Source organism: Ornithorhynchus anatinus, chromosome 18 (genome assembly GCF_004115215.2).
Source record: "Ornithorhynchus anatinus isolate Pmale09 chromosome 18, mOrnAna1.pri.v4, whole genome shotgun sequence".
Lineage (NCBI taxonomy): Eukaryota > Metazoa > Chordata > Mammalia > Monotremata > Ornithorhynchidae > Ornithorhynchus > Ornithorhynchus anatinus.
Genome location: NC_041745.1, coordinates 6,996,267 through 7,014,183, shown reverse-complemented (window position 1 = coordinate 7,014,183; position 17,917 = coordinate 6,996,267). Strand labels below are relative to the sequence as shown.

The window sequence follows — 17,917 nt, the reverse complement described above, 5'->3', positions numbered from 1 at the left end:
TTACAGATGAATCAGTCAGTCAATCGTATTTATTGCACGCTTACTGTGTGCAGAGCACCGTACTTGGGAGAGTACGATGCAACAATAAATGACACATTCCCTGCCCACGAGGAAACTGAGGCACAGATAAGTTAAATGACTTGCCCAAGGTCACACGGCAGGTAAGTAGCAGTTTATCAGGATAGTTTCCTTGTTATTTGCAAAGATGTTCTGGAAATCTTTCCACCAATACAGGTCACTTGACAGAGATGACAACTGGAAAGAGAGGTAGCTGACCTGGGTTGTGGCCAGCCGTATGCCACTCTGTAGTACAGTCAGTTCTTCTATTACCCGGAGTTGTGTTTTTGAAGAATTTGGCATTAGAGAAAACTCACATAACAGTACTCACACCCTGACGGATGCTGCATATATCCACAAAACTGTTTCTTCCAATCCCAAGTCGGCCTTTATCCAGACAGATGTGCATTTTGGGAAGAATATTCCTCAACAATGTCCTGGCCAAAACGTTTAACAAAAACATGCACTATAGAAGAACTGACTGTGCTACCATTTCTGTCCCATTTATCCATTTTACTGATGAATGAACATCTTCTAAGGAAAGAGGAAGTGTAGGAAGGGGAGACAAAAGGGTAAGAAAAGGAACAAGTGAAGAGGGGGAATACAGGAACACCATCTAAAGTGGAAAGAGGGAGGAAAGGTGAAAAAGGAGGGAATTCAAGATGCAAGGAGGGAATAAGAAAGATGATTAAAAGTTTAAGAAGTAATCAAAGGCATTTATTGAGCACTTACTATGTGCAGAGCACTGTACTAAGCACTCAGGAGAGTACAATAGAATTGGTAGATACATTCCCTGCCCATAATGTGCTTAGAGTCTAGAGGAGGAGAGAGAAATTAATATGAATAGATAAGTAATTTATATTATATAATTTAAAGATATGTACACAGGTGCTGTGGGGTTGGGGATGGGGTGATTTATCAAGTGTCCAAGGGTCACAGATCCAAGTGCAAAAAGAAAAGGTAGGCGTTTAAAGTTTAAAAGAATGAAAGCAAGGTTTTCCATTTTTTATCACTTGATGTATGCCACAGGAGGGCTGGCAAAGGGCCAAGAATCATTCCCTGTACAGAAGAGAATAAACATCATTGGCCTATGAGAACTCACCAGCAAAGCCCAAACACAGGGTAGAAAGCCTGGAGACAAAAGCAGAGTTGGAATGGGATTGGAGAAAGCAGCTGGGAAATAAACAGACAGAGGAAGTCCTCTTCCTCAAGGCGGGTCTGGGTCACCGCAGAAAGCCCCTTCGAATATTTGTGCCAAGAGTACAGCCTTACTTCCCCTGTCCATTCTTCCTTGCCAGGACTGCTCAGTTGGGCAAGGGTGACCGGCAGGACAGGCAAGATTGTGATCCGGGGAGGAATGGAAATATATCTGATCTGCTTATCTTGTATCTGTCCCACAATTTAGTGGATATCAAGTGCTTAATAAGTACAACAAATAAATACATTTACTTGGGAGGTCAGAAGTGAAAGCTATTGACTGATGTGTCCTGGACCCACACAGACTAGGACAGGCGTTATGGGTAGGAGATCATGGATTCGTCCGTGGTTGAGGGAGAGTAAGACTGGATAGGAAAAGGTCTGAGGTTCGGTGGCACTATTTGAATGCCACTTGGTAGATTCTGTATCAAAATTGATTTTCCAAATAGTTTCTGTACAGGAGTTTTAACTTCTACAAATAATATACCCTATGTAGTTACTCTCCTGTCCCCCTCTATAATATACCCATCTTCTATCTTAATTCCATCTATCTAACAAAATCATGAATCATCTGGTAAAATTAGTAATTTTAATGACATCTATGAGAGCTCAAAATTTAACGTACCTTTGCCTCTCCCCAGTCCTCACTTAATGGAGTTCATCAGTTCTAAGCAACAGTTTTCTGTGAAAGTTAATTAAGAAAGTAGAGCACATAGTATTCACTTAAAACAGCTTAACGTAGGAAATGAAGACTACTTTATCCTGGAGAAGAAATCAAAAGGATAAAGTAGTCTTCATTTCCTATGTTAAGCTGTTGTTTCACACTGATGAAGATTGGGGTTAAGGAACTCTAATGTGTATCCATAAGAAATATAATATAGCATCTAGCTCCCCAAAGAGTTAGCTTGGTGTTTTCAATCATAAAGTGTTATTTACTGTCCAATTAAATTGGGAAAAATTGCTGCTCTACCTGCATTTAGCTCATTAAATTAATTGAAAATGCTCACATATAAGATATTTCCACTTACAATTTCTTTCTTCAGTACATTACTTGTATATAAAAAGAAAAACTATTATTTGGTGTCCTTATTATGCCTTAATGGGTATTATTTAAAAATAAGCATGATGTAATCATCCATGTGATAACGTTACACAATGTAATTGTCACCACAGAAAACAGGAGAGGGTTACTAAAGGACAAATCTCTCTCTGCCAAGTTTATATTATGCATAAGATGGCTCCTATATAGGACATAATTAGATAGATAGAAAGATAGATCGATACGGAGATACATAGATGTTTTAAAATCTACCATTTCTCTTTCTAGTTTAGCTTTAAACGTTGGAATTGGTGAATATGTCATTGAGGATTTAGTTTTTTCACACATATGGAAACCATCTAAACTGAGCTAAAAGTGAAAATTAGTCAATGCCCACAACAAAGCCCCCGGGAATAATTTAAATATTTTCACTATTTTATTTTGGGAACAGAAACTGATTTAAACAGCGGCATCTAGTGGCGGTTTCTAGTATATAACTGTAGGCTATAAAATGAGGCGTCGTAGAGGAAAATCTTATTAATTTGAAACACAATGACCAGGAAAAGACTGAAATTTGAATTAACTTGGTTTGGATGACTTGATATTTTGATTGAATATTAATAGGGTGACTATCCATTTGTGGAGCATTTGCTTTGAATTGAGTGCTGTATTAAACGAACAAATACAGACTTAATGCTGTTTAAACTCTACTCTAACCCTACATAAGCATGCTAGATTATTTGAGAATGTATTCTGTGATCCTGAGATTTTTGTAAATAATTTGCCCCCTTCCGTGGAAATAGCATAAGATTTTCATATATTCTATTTGTAATTTGATTGCTTTTCCTTTCTTATTACTTGTAAATGCTTATTATATATGCACAGCTCTTGACAGTCATTCTTGCCCATCATTTTTACACTCAAGGCCCCAGAAAAGTAGCTGGAGGGAAAGGAAAACAGAGATTCAGTTTATTTAACTATTTTACGCAAAAATGCTTGAAGTCAAGGGTCGGTTGATAAGGGCTGTGACTGGGGAAGGCACTGAGTGATTTGTGGATACTTCATGTCATTGAAATATACAGAATATGTCATGTAACATACTGTTATATGACACCTTTTATAAAATTCGGTAGACCCTAGAATCCCCAAGATCCCTGGGAGACTCCTGTCCTACCCTAGTAAAAGTAATTGTGGTGTTTGTTAAATGCTTATGTGCCATGCACGTTCTAATCCCAGCTCTGCCACCTGCCTGCTGTTACCTTGGGTCAGTCATTTAACTTCTCTGTGTCTCAGTTGCTCTTCCTTTAAAATGAGGATTCAATATCTGTTAATAATAATAATGTTGGTATTTGTTAATCACTTACTATGTGCAGAGCACTGTTCTAAGCGCTGGGGTAATAATAATAATGTTGGTATTTGTTAAGCGCTTATTATGTGCAGAGCACTGTTCTAAGTGCTGGGGTAGATACAGGGTAATCAGGTTGTCCCACGTGAGACTCACAGTTAATCCTCATTTTATAGATGAGGTAACTGAGGCACAGAGAAGTTAAGAGACTTGCCCACGGTCAGCTGACAGGTGGCAGATCTGGGATTCGAACCCATGACCTCTGACTCCCATGCCCGGGCTCTTTCCACTGAGCAACGCTGCTTCTCTAAACTGCTTCTCTCTATTCTCCCTCCTACTTAGACTTTGAGCTCCAAGTGGGACAGGGACTGTGTCCTCCTGACCTGACTAACATTTATCTACCCCATTAGTACAGTGCTTGGCACAAAGTAAGCACTTAAAAATACCAAAATTATTATCATTTTTACATGTTGCATTCCTCTCCCAGATCCTTCAAAATAGCCATGCAAGTCAGCTGCTGGAGTGATGATGGAGGGAAGTTAAATGATTAAAATGAAAGTACCAGAAATCAATGTTAAACTTGCTTGTAACACTTTTTATCAGAAAAACATTTTAAAATAGTGTCTCTAGTAGGTAAAGATTTTCTCATTATTGACAATTATCTTTTATAGCGATAATTAAAAATAAAGGTACTCTTTAAGAATAATATACCTAAATTAAAAGTATTCATGAGTGTTTCCTTCATGTATAAAGCAAAATATTAATTGCAAGCGGTAACCTTTCTTTATTCCTGAAAGATATTCAAGAGAGCTTGCTTTTACTGGTAAAATTAATATAATAAATCTGGCTATATGTAGATTCCCTGATTTCTTGGAAGCTTTTATTCTATAAATATTAGTAACCAATAGAAATATCTGAGAACTCTTTTAAAAGGGATGTTCATGTCAGGATAGTTCTCCATAGTTCCGTCAATCAATCAGTAGTATTTATTGAATGCCTGCTGTACTAAGTGCTTAGGAGAGCAATAATAATAATAATAATTGTATTTGTTAAGCACTTACTGAGTGTTAGATCAAGCTAACCACGTTAGACACAGTCCCTGTCCCTCATGGGGCTCAAAGTCTTAATCTCTACTTTACAGATGAAGTAACTGAGGTATAGGGAAGTGAAGTGACTTGCCCAAGGTCACACAGCAGACAAGTGGCAGAGTCAGGATTAGAACCTATGACCTTCTGACTTTCAGGCCTATGCTCTATCCACAAGAGCACTATACAACAGAGTTGGTTGGGGCGTTCCCTGCCCACAGTCCAGAGGGGGATACAGACATTCATATTACAGATTACAAATTACAGATACTACTGACTTGCTGGGCCACTTGGGGGAAATCACTCCACCTCTCTGGGCCTCATTCCTCCCCTGTACAATGGGAACAGTGGCTGCCTCCACCTGTTCTCTGACGAAGACCTGAATCCATGAGGTAAGTCTCCTTAAGGTAATCAGAACGCTGTACACAAATGTGACCTACATTTCAATAATAAATGGACAGTTCGGAAAGGAGATATAGGTCACCACAAAGAGATTAAGATACGGGGTGTTAGGGCAGTCCTCAAAAGTATACACTGGTAATAAGAGTTGAAGAAGTAATAGTGATAATAATAGTAATAGAAGTAATAGTTACAGAGTTAGCGATCGTAGTAGAAATAGTAATGGTTGTCTCTAAATCCTGCTGGTTTTCCTCCACTTCCCCTTTTATCCAAACAACCGCCATCCTGGTTGCTTGTCATGTTCAAGCTAAAATACCGTATAAGCCTCTTCACTAACCTTACTGACTGAAGTTTTTCACCCTCTAATCCAAACTTCACTCTGCTGCCCCAGTCATTTTTCTAAAGTATCATTCTTCACATGCCTCTCCACTCTTTACAAATCTCCAATGGCTGACCATTCCTCTGGGCTTCAGACACTCCTAAGCAGAGGCTTTAAGACACTCTATCAGCTCTCTTCTCCACTATATCCCAGTTCACACTCTGTTCCTCTCATGCTAGTCTTTTCACTGAGACTTCTTGACTTTCCCACCTCTGACCCCTTTCCCATTTTCCTCCTGACTAGAACTCCATCCCTCTTCAAATCCACCAAGTCTCAGCTCTCCCCCATCTTAAAAACCCTCCAGAAAATCTGCAACCTTTTTCAATAGTATTTATTGAGCACTTACTATGTGCAGAGCACTGTACTAAGCGCTTGGGATGAACAAGTCGGCAACAGATAGAGACAGTCCCTGCCGTTTGACGGGCTTACAGTCTAATCGGGGGAGACGGACAGACAAGAACAATGGCACTAAACACTAAACTATTGCTTCTGCATACATAGAACTGAAGGTTTGAGGGAAATGCTGGCTCTGGGATGCTCCCTAATGGGAATCTGGAATGATGTGGGCCCCAAGGCACTAAATTGGAACCTGAATCTGGGAGAACCTGGTCCAATCCTGACCCACAAATCCACAATCCAAGAGCATGGACTCCTGCCTCCACCCTCCACTGCCACCACCATCACGATGAGTCTGGGAGGAACTGGATCTAACCCCGGTTCAGGTGCAATCAGATTTTGGGATACTGTGGGGGAGAGGCAGCAGCCAAGTATAGTCCCTGGTTGAGCAGCAGAGAGAGAAGGGAAGAACCGGGGAAATGAGGAAGAGGGAAGAAGTTAAGTACGAGAATGTCCCTTGTGGCTCCATTGTTTTAATATCCACAGGGCCTAATGCCATTTTTGTTTCTTTCCCTTAGTGACCCGATCCTCTCAAAACCGACTTTCTAAAACAGGTGAGTAGTGATGAGCATCGTGTCAATACTGATGGACCATCCTGCAATCTAGGACCTATTTGTTTATGATCCTGAGAGGTTCGTCCTCTGTGGGAGGACCGCAAGAGGCAGCGAGGGGCTGAGGGAGAAGGCTGGCTTGGATTCCGTTGGGTGGGAGCCCTGGTTAGCGTGGAGGGAGAATTATCCGTGAGGGGCAGGGATACAGATTGTGACCATACTGGCATGCTTCTGTATCACAGCTAGAGGCGCAAATTTATAAAAAAAGATAAAAATCAGGTAAACTACAGAATATTAACCACATGGTTGGTCAGGGTTTAATCTCAACTGGGGGTGACTTTTCTGCATTCTTCTATAAGGAATAATATTATCATAGCAAACTTCTAGGAAAAATAAACACAAAAGAACGAATGGTCTGGAATCAAAACTGAGGAGTCTTTTGCTGGTTTGAACAAGAGCCCGGCGACCCAATCCCAGCTCTGCCATTGGCCTGCTGGGTGATCTTGGGAGAGTCATTTAACCTCTCTGTGACTCAATTCCCTCATCTCTAAAACTGGGATAAGATACCACCTCCCTCCCCTTTCAGATCCAGAGCCCCATTTGGGGCCAGAACTGTCACTGATCTATTATCTTGTATCTAGCCTGGCATTTAGAATGTATTACGTTCTTCCTAAATGATTACTCTAATCATTATTTTTTATCTATTTTGCTTTTGTATCCAGATGGAGATGGTTAACCAGATGAGGAAACTGAGGCTCAGAGAAGTTAATTGACTTGCCCAAGGTTACACAGCAGACAACTGGAACAGCCAGGATTAGAACCCAGGTCTTCTGATTCTCAGATGATTAACAATCCACTTCCTTGGAACTGGAATAACCTTGGGCAAGTCACTTAACTTCTCTGAGCCTCAGTTTCCTCATCTGTAAAATGGGGATTCAATACCTGATTTCCCTCCGACTTGGACTCTGAACCCCATATGGGACAGGGACTATATGTCAGACCTGATTAACTTGCACCTACACCAATACTTAGAAAAGTGCTTGACATAGTAAGCGTTTAGAAAATACCATTATCCTTCACCACTATATAAAGATGCTTTCCATTTACTATTGGCTCTAGGGACTCAGTTTTTAAGATGCTAATATTTTGACCTCAAAACTTCCACCTGGGAATGTGGCCTGCCACATTCTGCATACAAATCCAAATCCCTCTATTTGGATTTCTTGTATAAACAGCATTGGGAAAGGCAAAGTGGGAAATAACCGCTCACATTTATTGCACGGGAAATGTTACATCCATTTTAGGAGACTGGCCGGGGAATGTGAAAAAGCTAAAAAAAATTTTCCCAGTTTCTTTTGCAAAGACTCTGCACTAGCAACCATCCGAACAGACTGTCGGCATTTCGATCGAAACAAAATATTGTACCGGTATGACCTTGACCGAGTGTCCCAGGACACCCTAAAATGACATCTGAACACAGATGTCACCCTCTTTTCGTTCACGCTTATTGTAATCTATAAGGGAAATGAAAGAAACGGCGAAATGGCCATTTACCGATACCACGATAATCGATGCAATGAGAACGACGCAGTCCGTGCCCGGGTCTAAGCAGTGGGGAAGGACCGCTGAGGGGGTTGTTTCTCACTACGGGAGGCGTGAGAGTGCCACCACATGGAAAACGTGGGACCGACCAGGACAGGGGAATCTTTGCCTCGTTTGGGGCCGGAACTTTGTATCAGGATTGCGCACGTGCCCTCTGTTCTCCAACCATCCGGCTACTGCATTGGGTTGCCGTTCAAAACTTCTGGACACGAAAAACTGAGGCAAGACTGGGTCGGGGGGCGCGGGGGGGCTTTCTGTCAGTATTCCTGCTCCACTGCCAAATGGTTTCTGTTGTCCACTGGGAGATGGATTTTTTATCTTAAGGGGCATGCTGTACACATTTTTCATCCATCAGCTATGCCCCGTGCAGGCACTAGAGGACACTGCTTAACTCTGTATCCACTAAACAAACCCCACCGCAGGTTTTCCGGAGGCTAAAGCACCGGGGGGGGGGGGGGGGGGCTTTCTTCTTCCACACTGTCATTTCTAAAATGCAGTTTTTCATTCCGACTTGGAGGGAAAACCCACCTTTCTGCCGGAAATTTTTGCTTCAGATCACCACCCCTGAAAAACCGTCAACCCACCAAGAAGTATCGGCCTCCCTGTCCGGGCTGAGCTCAGTTGGGAGGATGCGACGTTAGCTCAGCAGACGAAAAACGCACATTTCGGGAGGAAAGCAGCAACTCCACCGGGTGCCCTTCTGCACCCAGTAATGCCACAAGGAGCGGGGAGGAGGACAGGTCTGGGAGGGAAACGCTGCTTGACTGGCTTCTGTGCCTGCAAGAGAAGCAGCATCATCTACTAGATACACCACGGGCCTGGGAGTCAGAAGGACCTGGGCTCTGATTCCCAGCTCTGCCACTTCTCTGCTGTGTGACCCTGGACAAGTCATTTAACTTCTCTGTGCCTCAGTTATGTCATCTGTAAAATGGGGATTAAGACTGGGAGCCTCATGTGGGATATGGACTGTGTCCAACCTGATTAGCTTGAGCCTACCCCAATACTCGGTACCATGTCTGTCACATGGTAGATGCTTAACAGATACCATTAAAAAAAGGAGATGTGCGCCCCTTCCAACAGATAACTCCACGGGGCAGGGCTATGGCAGAGACACGAAAGTGGCTTCGAGTTGTGAGACTGCGGACTTGAAAACATCACAAAATAGTACGGCCTAGTGGAAAAAGCACGGACCCATCTGCCGGGTGACTTTGGGCAACTCACTTAACTTCTCTGTACCTCAGTTCCCTCATCTGCAAAATGGAGATTCAATCCTGATCTCCCTCCTACTTACCGTGAGCCCTATGTGGGAACTGATTATCTTGAGAAGCAGCAGAGCCTAGTGTTAAAGGGCAAGGGTCTAGGTGTCAGAGGACCTGGGTTCTAATCCCAGGGCTGCCACTTGTCTGCTGTGTGACTTCAGGCAAGGCACTTAACTCCTCTGTGCCTCAGTTCCCTCATCTGCAAAGTGGGGATTCAATACCTCTTCTCCCTCCTTCTTAGACTATGAGTCCCACATGGGACTTATCTTAGAGCCGCCCCAGTGCTTAAAACTGTGTCTGACACATAATAAGCCCTTAAATTCCACAATTATCAACTTCACTGCTCGGTGAAAGGGGTGGCAGAGTGGCTGCTTCTTCAGGCTGGTCCAAGAAAATCACCAGAGGGGAGAGTACAGCGGCTATCCCGAAGAAATTTAGGTCACCGCGAGGGTCGGGACTACAGGCACGGTGATGAACACATCACGTGCATTTCTGTTTCCTGTATAAATCATTACGACAATGCTGACTGAAATATGGGCACCGAGGAACGAGCACAGTACTAAGCACTGGGATAGATACAAAGCCAGTCTCTCTGGTGTTCTCCCTGGAAACTGGAGACTTTTCCTGACTCTTCCCATGAGGCAAGAAAATAGAGAGAACCCCACCCCAGCCCTGTAGGGCAGGCTCTGCCTGGTCATGCCATCTGTCCCAATGCCCTCAGCCAGCGGGCCGGGCGGCCGGCTCACCCCTTAACAGCCTGGGCCGGACAGACAGGCAGCGAAGCCCCTTTCAAGCTGTGACCCAATCAAGGAACTGGGGATGCAGCCATTCTCCAGCCCCGCCCTCCTCCTTCAATGACTGACAACTGGGAGCTAGATAAGGAATGTTTCCAGCTAATGTCACAAATGGGCGAGGAGACAAAAGGAGCAAAGACCCTGAAATAGCCCAATTCTCAAGAAAATGAGGAATGGAGAAGTGGGGGGGGAAGGGGTGCTGGTGGGGTTCTTCCTGAAGCCGACCAACTGTGCCCATTCTAGGAGAGCCGATCAGCCTGCTCGCTGGCTGACGTCTGCATCGAGAACATCTGCAAGGAAGCTGAGGTGTCAGGAGACAAGGGAGTGCTGCACCATACAGCTCTCCTCTCCCACGCAATTCCTACATACCAAATCAACATGATGCAGAGCAGATTCCCTGGACAGGTTCTACTTTTTCATCCGTGTGTTTGGCTTTGTCCAGTCTGACCGAGACTGGGATGGAAATTATTTCTTTCATTGTATTTCTTAAGTGCTTACTATGTGCCAGGCACGGCACTAAGTGCTGAGGTAGATACAAGCTAATCAGGTTGGATGCAGTTCATGTCCGTCGGGGGCTCAGATTCTTATTCCCCTTTTTACAGATGAGGTAACAGAGGAACAGAGAAGTTGAGTGACTTGCCCAAGGTCTCACAGCACACAGTGGTGGAGCTTGGATTGGAACCCAAGGCCTTTAAATCCCAGGCCAATGGCCCTGCTTCATGTCATTATTTCTGCTGGGCTTCTTTTTAGCAGGGGTTGTGTCTTTCCAATTATACTGTAATTTCCTCTGGAATAGGACAGTGCAATTCTGCAGTAGAATTATCAATTTACCTCTTTAGATTGCAAGATCTTTGTGACCAGAGAACATCTATTTGGCTTGTGCTGCACTTTCCCAAGAAATTAGTATAGTGCACTGCACACAGTAGGCGTTCAGTAAATACCGTTACTACTATTATTCCTATTACTACTTACAGTCCGAAGGAACAGCTGAGTGAAATCTGGATATCCATTGCTGCTTGAATTACTGAGAGCTTGTATATAGCTGACATTTGTTATTCTCACTAGTCCTTTGGGTTTCTGGACCACTGCAAAACAAGAAGAAAAATACTGAGAACTTAAGCATATCTGCTCTAGTAGAGATAAAGTTTCAGCATGGAAAATACGGTTCTCCTTCTGACCACTGAGAAAATTAATCAAACACTGAATTGGTAGACTTGAGTCCACCCCAGAGAAACCATATCCCAGGAATCCCAACTCTCCAGGGCAAGGGAATTCTTGTTTGGGGTCAACTTTGTCCTTTCAATTCATTTTCATTATTCTTTTAAGGGATTCCATTATTTTGAGGGTGTTTAATTCCAGGTCATTTCCCAATCATTAGGTTTTCTAGTTGTGCCAAAATACGTCAGGACACCAGGGACATACCCCCAGCCACACAGCACTTATGTACTTATGTATTTAGGTACAAGAAGCAGCATGGCATAGGGGACAGAGCACGAGCCTGGGAGTCAGAAGGTCATGGATTCTAATCCTGCCTCTGCTACTTGTCTGCTGTGTGACCTAAGGCAAGTGACTTAACTTCTCTGGGCCTCAGTTACTTAGTCTGTAATGTGGGGATTGAGACTGTGAGCCCCATGTGGGACAGGGACTGTGTCCAACCTGATATGTTTGTATCCACCCCATCAGTTAGTACAGTGCCTGGCACACAGTAAGTGCTTAAACAAATACCATTATTATTGTTTTTACATATCTGTAATTTATTTATATTGATATCCGTCTCCCCCTCTAGACTGTAAGCTCATTGTGGGCAGGGAACGTGTATGTTTACTGTTATACTATACTCTCTCAAGCGCTTAGTACGGTGCTCTGCTCCTCATGGGCAGGAAAGCTGCCTTGTGTCTGTTGAAATCCACAGGTGGTCTTTCTACACCATTACTATTACTGCTGCTGCTATCAGCAAAACTAGCTTTCTTCTTAGCTCTCCTAGGATGTCTTCTCCCAGTTTTGAAGTCATTTCCAGTCCCATCCCAACTCCCTTCTTCCAAGAAGCTAAACTAGTTAGTCGGGCCCTGGAGCCGTCACTCCCCCACACCCAGGAAAGCCACCAGCCTAGAGGCGGACAGCCAGGTGACTCTAGCAAGTGTTGAACTGGTAAGATAAGAAATGAACTATCTAATCTTTAAGCGCCCACATACACCTGGCTCTCTTCTGCCACTCCCTCCCTTTCCACACTCAGATATGTAAGTTTCTTTCCTCCATTTTGAGTTGCAGCTGTCTATCCCGCCACTGTGGCTCTGTCAGTGAAGCTAGATCAAAAGTCAAACACAGCCTATATTCCCACCTACAAGCTCAGAGTTCTGTGACATGAGAAGGGCAGATTTCAAAAGGTTTTGCTGCCACAAAGCTCCCTTTTGGCCACTCCTGGTCCCACTCTCTCACCTAACCTGGTGACTTGAGGAAGCTCAGGTGACTGGAGACAGCTCTCAAGAGGGGCTTGGCCAGAGAGATCTGGGTGTGAAGAAGGCCTTGAAGGCAGAGTGGCAAGAGGGTGGACATCGTTAAATGAGCTAAGATACTAAACCCGTCGGGATTGAACTGAGACAAAATGTTCAACTACAGTAAGGGAAATAAAAGGTTAAGGCAAATTCTGCTCCTGGATAATTCAGGAACAAACCTCTGTGTTGTCAGCTCAACTTTCCCTTTCCCAGTGCAGTGTAGACCCGAGCTCAGATAGGATTCCCCTAGATCTGAACTTCTCCAGATGTTCCTTACCTAACATTTCCAGGGAAGAAATGAGGGGACGACTGTGGGCTAGCAACTGAATGGAAATGTATGACTCTGGAATGTTTCCGTCTCTTTTCAAACAAACCTCTCTCCAGCTAAAAATTCTTTTCACCTTACGTTTTTCCGCCTCTAAAGAACAAACTACAAGATGCGTTTCTAGACAAAATTACCGGTCTTTATGTTCTGGAACACTTTGGTAGGTTGGTTTCCGTAAGCTCTGGTCAGAATTTGAACCGTGTATAGGAGCCCTGGCTCCAGCTGGGTGAGAGTGAGGCTCCTGTTCTGAGTCTCCAGGGTCAAAGTGAGGTCATGTTGGTGAAACAGCGCAAACTGGAGAGAGGGATCTTGAGTAAAATCCACCGGCCACACCAAGTGAAAGCTAGTGCTGGTCACATTGGAGACCGAGATCCTTTTAATGGGGACAGGCCCTGTGAGGAAGTTTCGAGAAGGAGAAATTACAATCAATCAAATCTCTCAGATGAAAACAAAAGGAATTTTCACTCTATGCGGAGCATCAAATATTAATGCTCTTGTGCCACAGTCCAATAGATCCTGCTGCAGCATGTCTGCATTTGAAGCTAAATTATAAATTAGCGGTATTTACAGGAAGCTTAGTCCAATAATCTCAGGGTCGCATGACTGCTCCGGCTTCTCCTGAAGCCAGCCACAAAAGGTTAATACTGGACTTTTAGCAGCAAAGAAAAGTGACACAAGACTGGCTCCTCAACTTCCTGTCAAAAATGTCTACTGGCAAAAAGGAATGGAAGAAGGCCACGCTTCCAGTTGGAGGGAGGACAGGAGGGAGGGGTTGACAGTGACAGGGACAAGGCTTCGATGACAGGTTTCCTCCCAGGATTTTGAAGCACTTCAGGAACATTAACTTAGTCCTTTTTAGCTAATGGAGAAATTGAAGCGATAAAGGACAAGTAACTTTCTCCAAGGTCACAAATGAAAGATAGATACACAACTATAGACACACGTGCACACATACACACACTCCTGGGAGGTCCATTTCAGTGGGCAGAGCACTGTCCTTGTACTACACATTCTATTGAGCTGCTATTAATATTGGACTCTGGAATCTCAATGTGACTCTATAGTCTTGGGCTACAACCATTAGATGAATTAAATCTTTATCAGTAAATCTCAGTATCAATATTGGCGGCTTCTTGAAGATTGAGACCATGGCTCTTCTTGCCTCTTGGTCTCCATCCCCTTCCCCATGCAGGAGTTGAAGGCCCTCCATGATTGGGGCTCCAGGTTCTATGCAGGAGCAGCATGGCTTGTGAGGAGTGGATTGGCCCAGTGGAAAAACCATAGGTCTGGGAGTCAGAGGACCTGGGCTCTAATCCCGGCTCAGGAACTGGGCTCTAATCCCAGCTCCACTGCTTGCCAGCTGTATGTTCTTGGGCAAGTCAGTTAATTTCTCTGTGCCTCAGTTTCCTCATCTGTAAAATGGGGACTCGATCTCCATTCGCCCTCCCACTTGGACTGTGAGTTCCATGTGGAACAGGGACTGTGTCTGACATGATTTAACTTGTATCTTCCCCAGCACTTTGAAGAGTGCCTCGCACCAGTAAGCACTTAATAAATACCACAATTTTTATTTTATTTAACCATTTCCTGAACTCCCCCCCACCCAAATGCTGCTTCCTCCATCTTCACTTTCACTGCCTTTTGTATACCAGAGAACCAGGAAAGAAGCCCAGGGTTAGGCTTTTGTAAATTTCTGAGGCATCTCCCCATGACAGACCTTTAAGGACCATAATGTTAAAGTTTCCTGTTCTAGGTTTTTGTCTTTTTCTAGAACAGAAAAGCCTCTGGATTAACCTACCTTGGGATACCTTGTAGTAAATGCTCCCAAAGGGGAACTGCAAGATAAGTGTGGCAGCCCAAAGATCCCGCCGAGGGACGCAGTTGACAGGCAGACCCCCACCCAGGTGCCCTTCTGACAGAAAGGTCCTCCAGCTTCCCGCTGTCAGTAACGGCTCTAGAGAGGTGGGCCCCAGAGGGGTTTTCAGACCCATCAGTCATCAGACAAGCTCTGAAGACTGGCAACGAGCAGCTCAGAGGACTTCCAGTCTTACAAACATCAATCAATGCTATTTAGTGAAAGCTTACTGTGTGTCAAACACTGCAAAGCCCTTACCCCCATCTCTGCCCTTGTGGGCAAATGAACAGAGAGTGTACTGAAAAGTAAAATCACCCTGCACTTAGTGGGGCCAGGCTGCTTCGGAAAAGGCTGTTCTATCGCTTCTCTTAGGGAACAGACACAGTCAGGTAGAAGTAGCTGGTGGTCTTGAGGGGGGCTATCAAACTAAAATGAGGGCCCCTGAGAGGGAAAGACCAACAGTAGGGGGTCTGATTTTCCAGGTGGCCTCGGCTTTTCCGTCAGCATCAGCTCTGAGGTGTTTGGGAGTCTGGGACACAAAATTCCTCTGAATTTACCTCTCTGAATAAATATTAGACTGGAGCAGCAGCTGGCATGGAGGAAAGCAGCCAAACATTTCAGGAAAGGCCCGAGGACACACCGAATCCAATTGTTCCAGTGGCAAAAGCTACTCCTGGTTTGTCACTTAGACACTTCGGGAGGAGAACTCACTATTTCAGACCTCTGAGGCTGGGTGAGACCTTACAATGATGCCCTAAAAAGTCCCTCATGGACTGAGAGAAAACACCAGAGGGTAGCTTAAGGCACTGGGAGAATTAGTCCTACAATGACCTAAATACATCATGTATGAATGAAAAAATCAAAAGACAGAGTGGGATGGGGTCAAGATGAGAATGTCCCCTGGAAAGGCAAGAAGGAAGGTGCACAGATCACTGTCCTTTCAAAATGCAAGTTGGAGAACCAAGGGGAATTTGACTTTTTCCTACCCACTGAGTGGCTAAAGGGTCACCTGGGGGAGTTTAATCAAATAGATATGACAGAAAGGGTTGTTCTGCTAAAAAGTTATGGGATTGAGAGGAGTAGGGGAGGGAATAGAAGAGGACGGGAAGAGGAATGTGGGGAGGAGGCAGAAGGTGACATGGGGGTTATGGTGAACTATCTTGGCCCAGGAGGGGAAAGGAGAAGGAGGAAGGAGAAAGCTCAGTGCCGGATTGCCACCTCTAAGCCTCATCTGCCTTCCCAGATGGAGACTGAGACTGCATCTCCCAGTAGCCCTAGCATGGTGGTCCAGTAGCTGAAAAGCCAAGGCAGAACTGGTAGGAAATGTGGTCTTCCTGAAAAAGCAGTAGCATTTGCAGCCGAGCGTGCCCACTGACTGATGGCACATCGTAGTATCGGATGTTGAGACACATGTGACCTCATATGCGTCACGCCATGCACGCCGGGTGATGTCATGATTCCGGAGGTGCCATTTTGCAGAAGTACACCAAGCTCGCCTGAACCTACAGCAAGTCTCCATGGGGACCCTGATTCCTCCAATTCACACCAGAGTCACTGTGTTCCCCTTCCAGGTCCAACACAACACAGGCACCACTTCAGAGAAGAGGAGTTGAAGGCCAGGGAGGCTGGACTCTTGAAATAACAATACTGAACACAAAGTTATCTAGTGCTAAATCCACATTGGAGGCAGGCGATCCCTGACTGCTTGGTATCAAGCCAGACAATTGGCCACACTATCATAGCTCCACTGACCCATCTTTCCTACAAATAAATCCACCACAGGAGAGACCATTAGCCAAGGGGAGCCAGAGTCTCTCAGGCAAGAAGACTCCCTGAATGGCCGGGGAAGTCACCTGAGCTGTCTCGGGCCATTAAGATGCACACTTCTACATTATATACATATCTTTAAATTATATATTATAAATTATTTATTTCTATTAATGTCTGTTTACCTCTCTAGACTATAAACTCGATATGGGCAGGGAACATGTCCACTAATTTTGCTATACTGTACTCTCCCAAGCACTTACTACAGTACTCTGCACAGACTAAGCGTTCAATAAATACCATCAATTGATTGATTGAAGATGCTAATTAGTTCCCTGGCCCAGAGATAGCATCAGTGATCTGATTTCTTATACAGCAAGTCTACCAGAATGTGTGTTTCATTATGAGTTTTGCTTAGCACGTTGTTAGGGACAGCTGTTGCTACGGAAATGGGGGATGTTCATCCAACGACAGGAGCCGGTTTGGCTACAGAGGCACCACAGTGCCGAAAGAGATGGTTTGGCACATGCAAAGCCGGGACATAGCATGGACTAGTGAAAAGAGCCCGGGTGGGGAGGTTAGAGGACGTGGGTTCTACTCTTGGCTCTGCCACTTGCCTGTTGTGTGACCTTGGGTAAGTCTTTTAACTTCTCTGTGCTTCAGATTCCTCATCTGTAAAATGGGGGTTCAATACCTATTCTCCCTCCCACTTAGACTGTGAACCCCTTGTGAGACCGGGACTGGATCTGAATCGATTAATTTACATCTACCCCAGTACTTAGAACAGTGCTTGACACATAGTGGTTTAACAAATATCATAATTTGCTCAGAGCGTCAGACACTCACTGTGATGGCGGCAGTTTTCCTTGACATTAAGGGGGGTGAGAACACAACTCCCACGTTTTAATAGACCTAGTATGTTTCTCTTGCCAAATCTCTCAGCATCTAGTCCAGACATTACTAAATAAACATTACTCCTGGAGAAATTACAATACTAGGGTCCCATCAAAGTAGACTGCAAAAGAGAGACTCCTAAAAAGCATTCTACTTATCTGAGAGCATCAAGGGGACTTGGGTTAAAGCAGTTTGGGAACTAAGACACTGAGTCAACAGCCTCCGCGATGCAGCAAGAGACACAGAGAACCAGGTTAAAGGAAACACAACATGTGGTAAACTGTTAGTATGAGTCCATAATCCCTGAGACAAAGCCAGGAATAAACTCTCTAAATAATTTGACGTAACTACATTGCTTGCAGTAGGAATCTGCAAATACACTCTCGGGCGTTTCAGGGGCTGTTCCTCTTGCCACGGAACGTACATATTGCTGGCTTGATCCTTGGGATCTCATGGCTCGAAGGGTGAGGATAGGCTCCCT

The 17,917-nt window shown here is 44.4% G+C and overlaps 1 protein-coding gene across 4 annotated transcripts in view; it reads right to left on the bottom strand.

Annotated features, from left to right (window-relative positions):
• ABCG1 (ATP binding cassette subfamily G member 1) overlaps window positions 1-17,917 on the bottom strand; it is a 171,838-nt gene that overhangs the window by 90,278 nt on the left and 63,643 nt on the right. For all 4 annotated transcript variants that reach the window (XM_029083363.2, XM_029083366.2, XM_029083368.2 and 1 more), the window contains 2 exons: window positions 13,055-13,312; window positions 11,076-11,188 (listed from right to left, as the gene is read on the bottom strand). The gene's annotated coding sequence lies outside the window, so the exon portion shown is untranslated. The remainder of the gene's footprint in view (window positions 1-11,075; window positions 11,189-13,054; window positions 13,313-17,917) is intronic.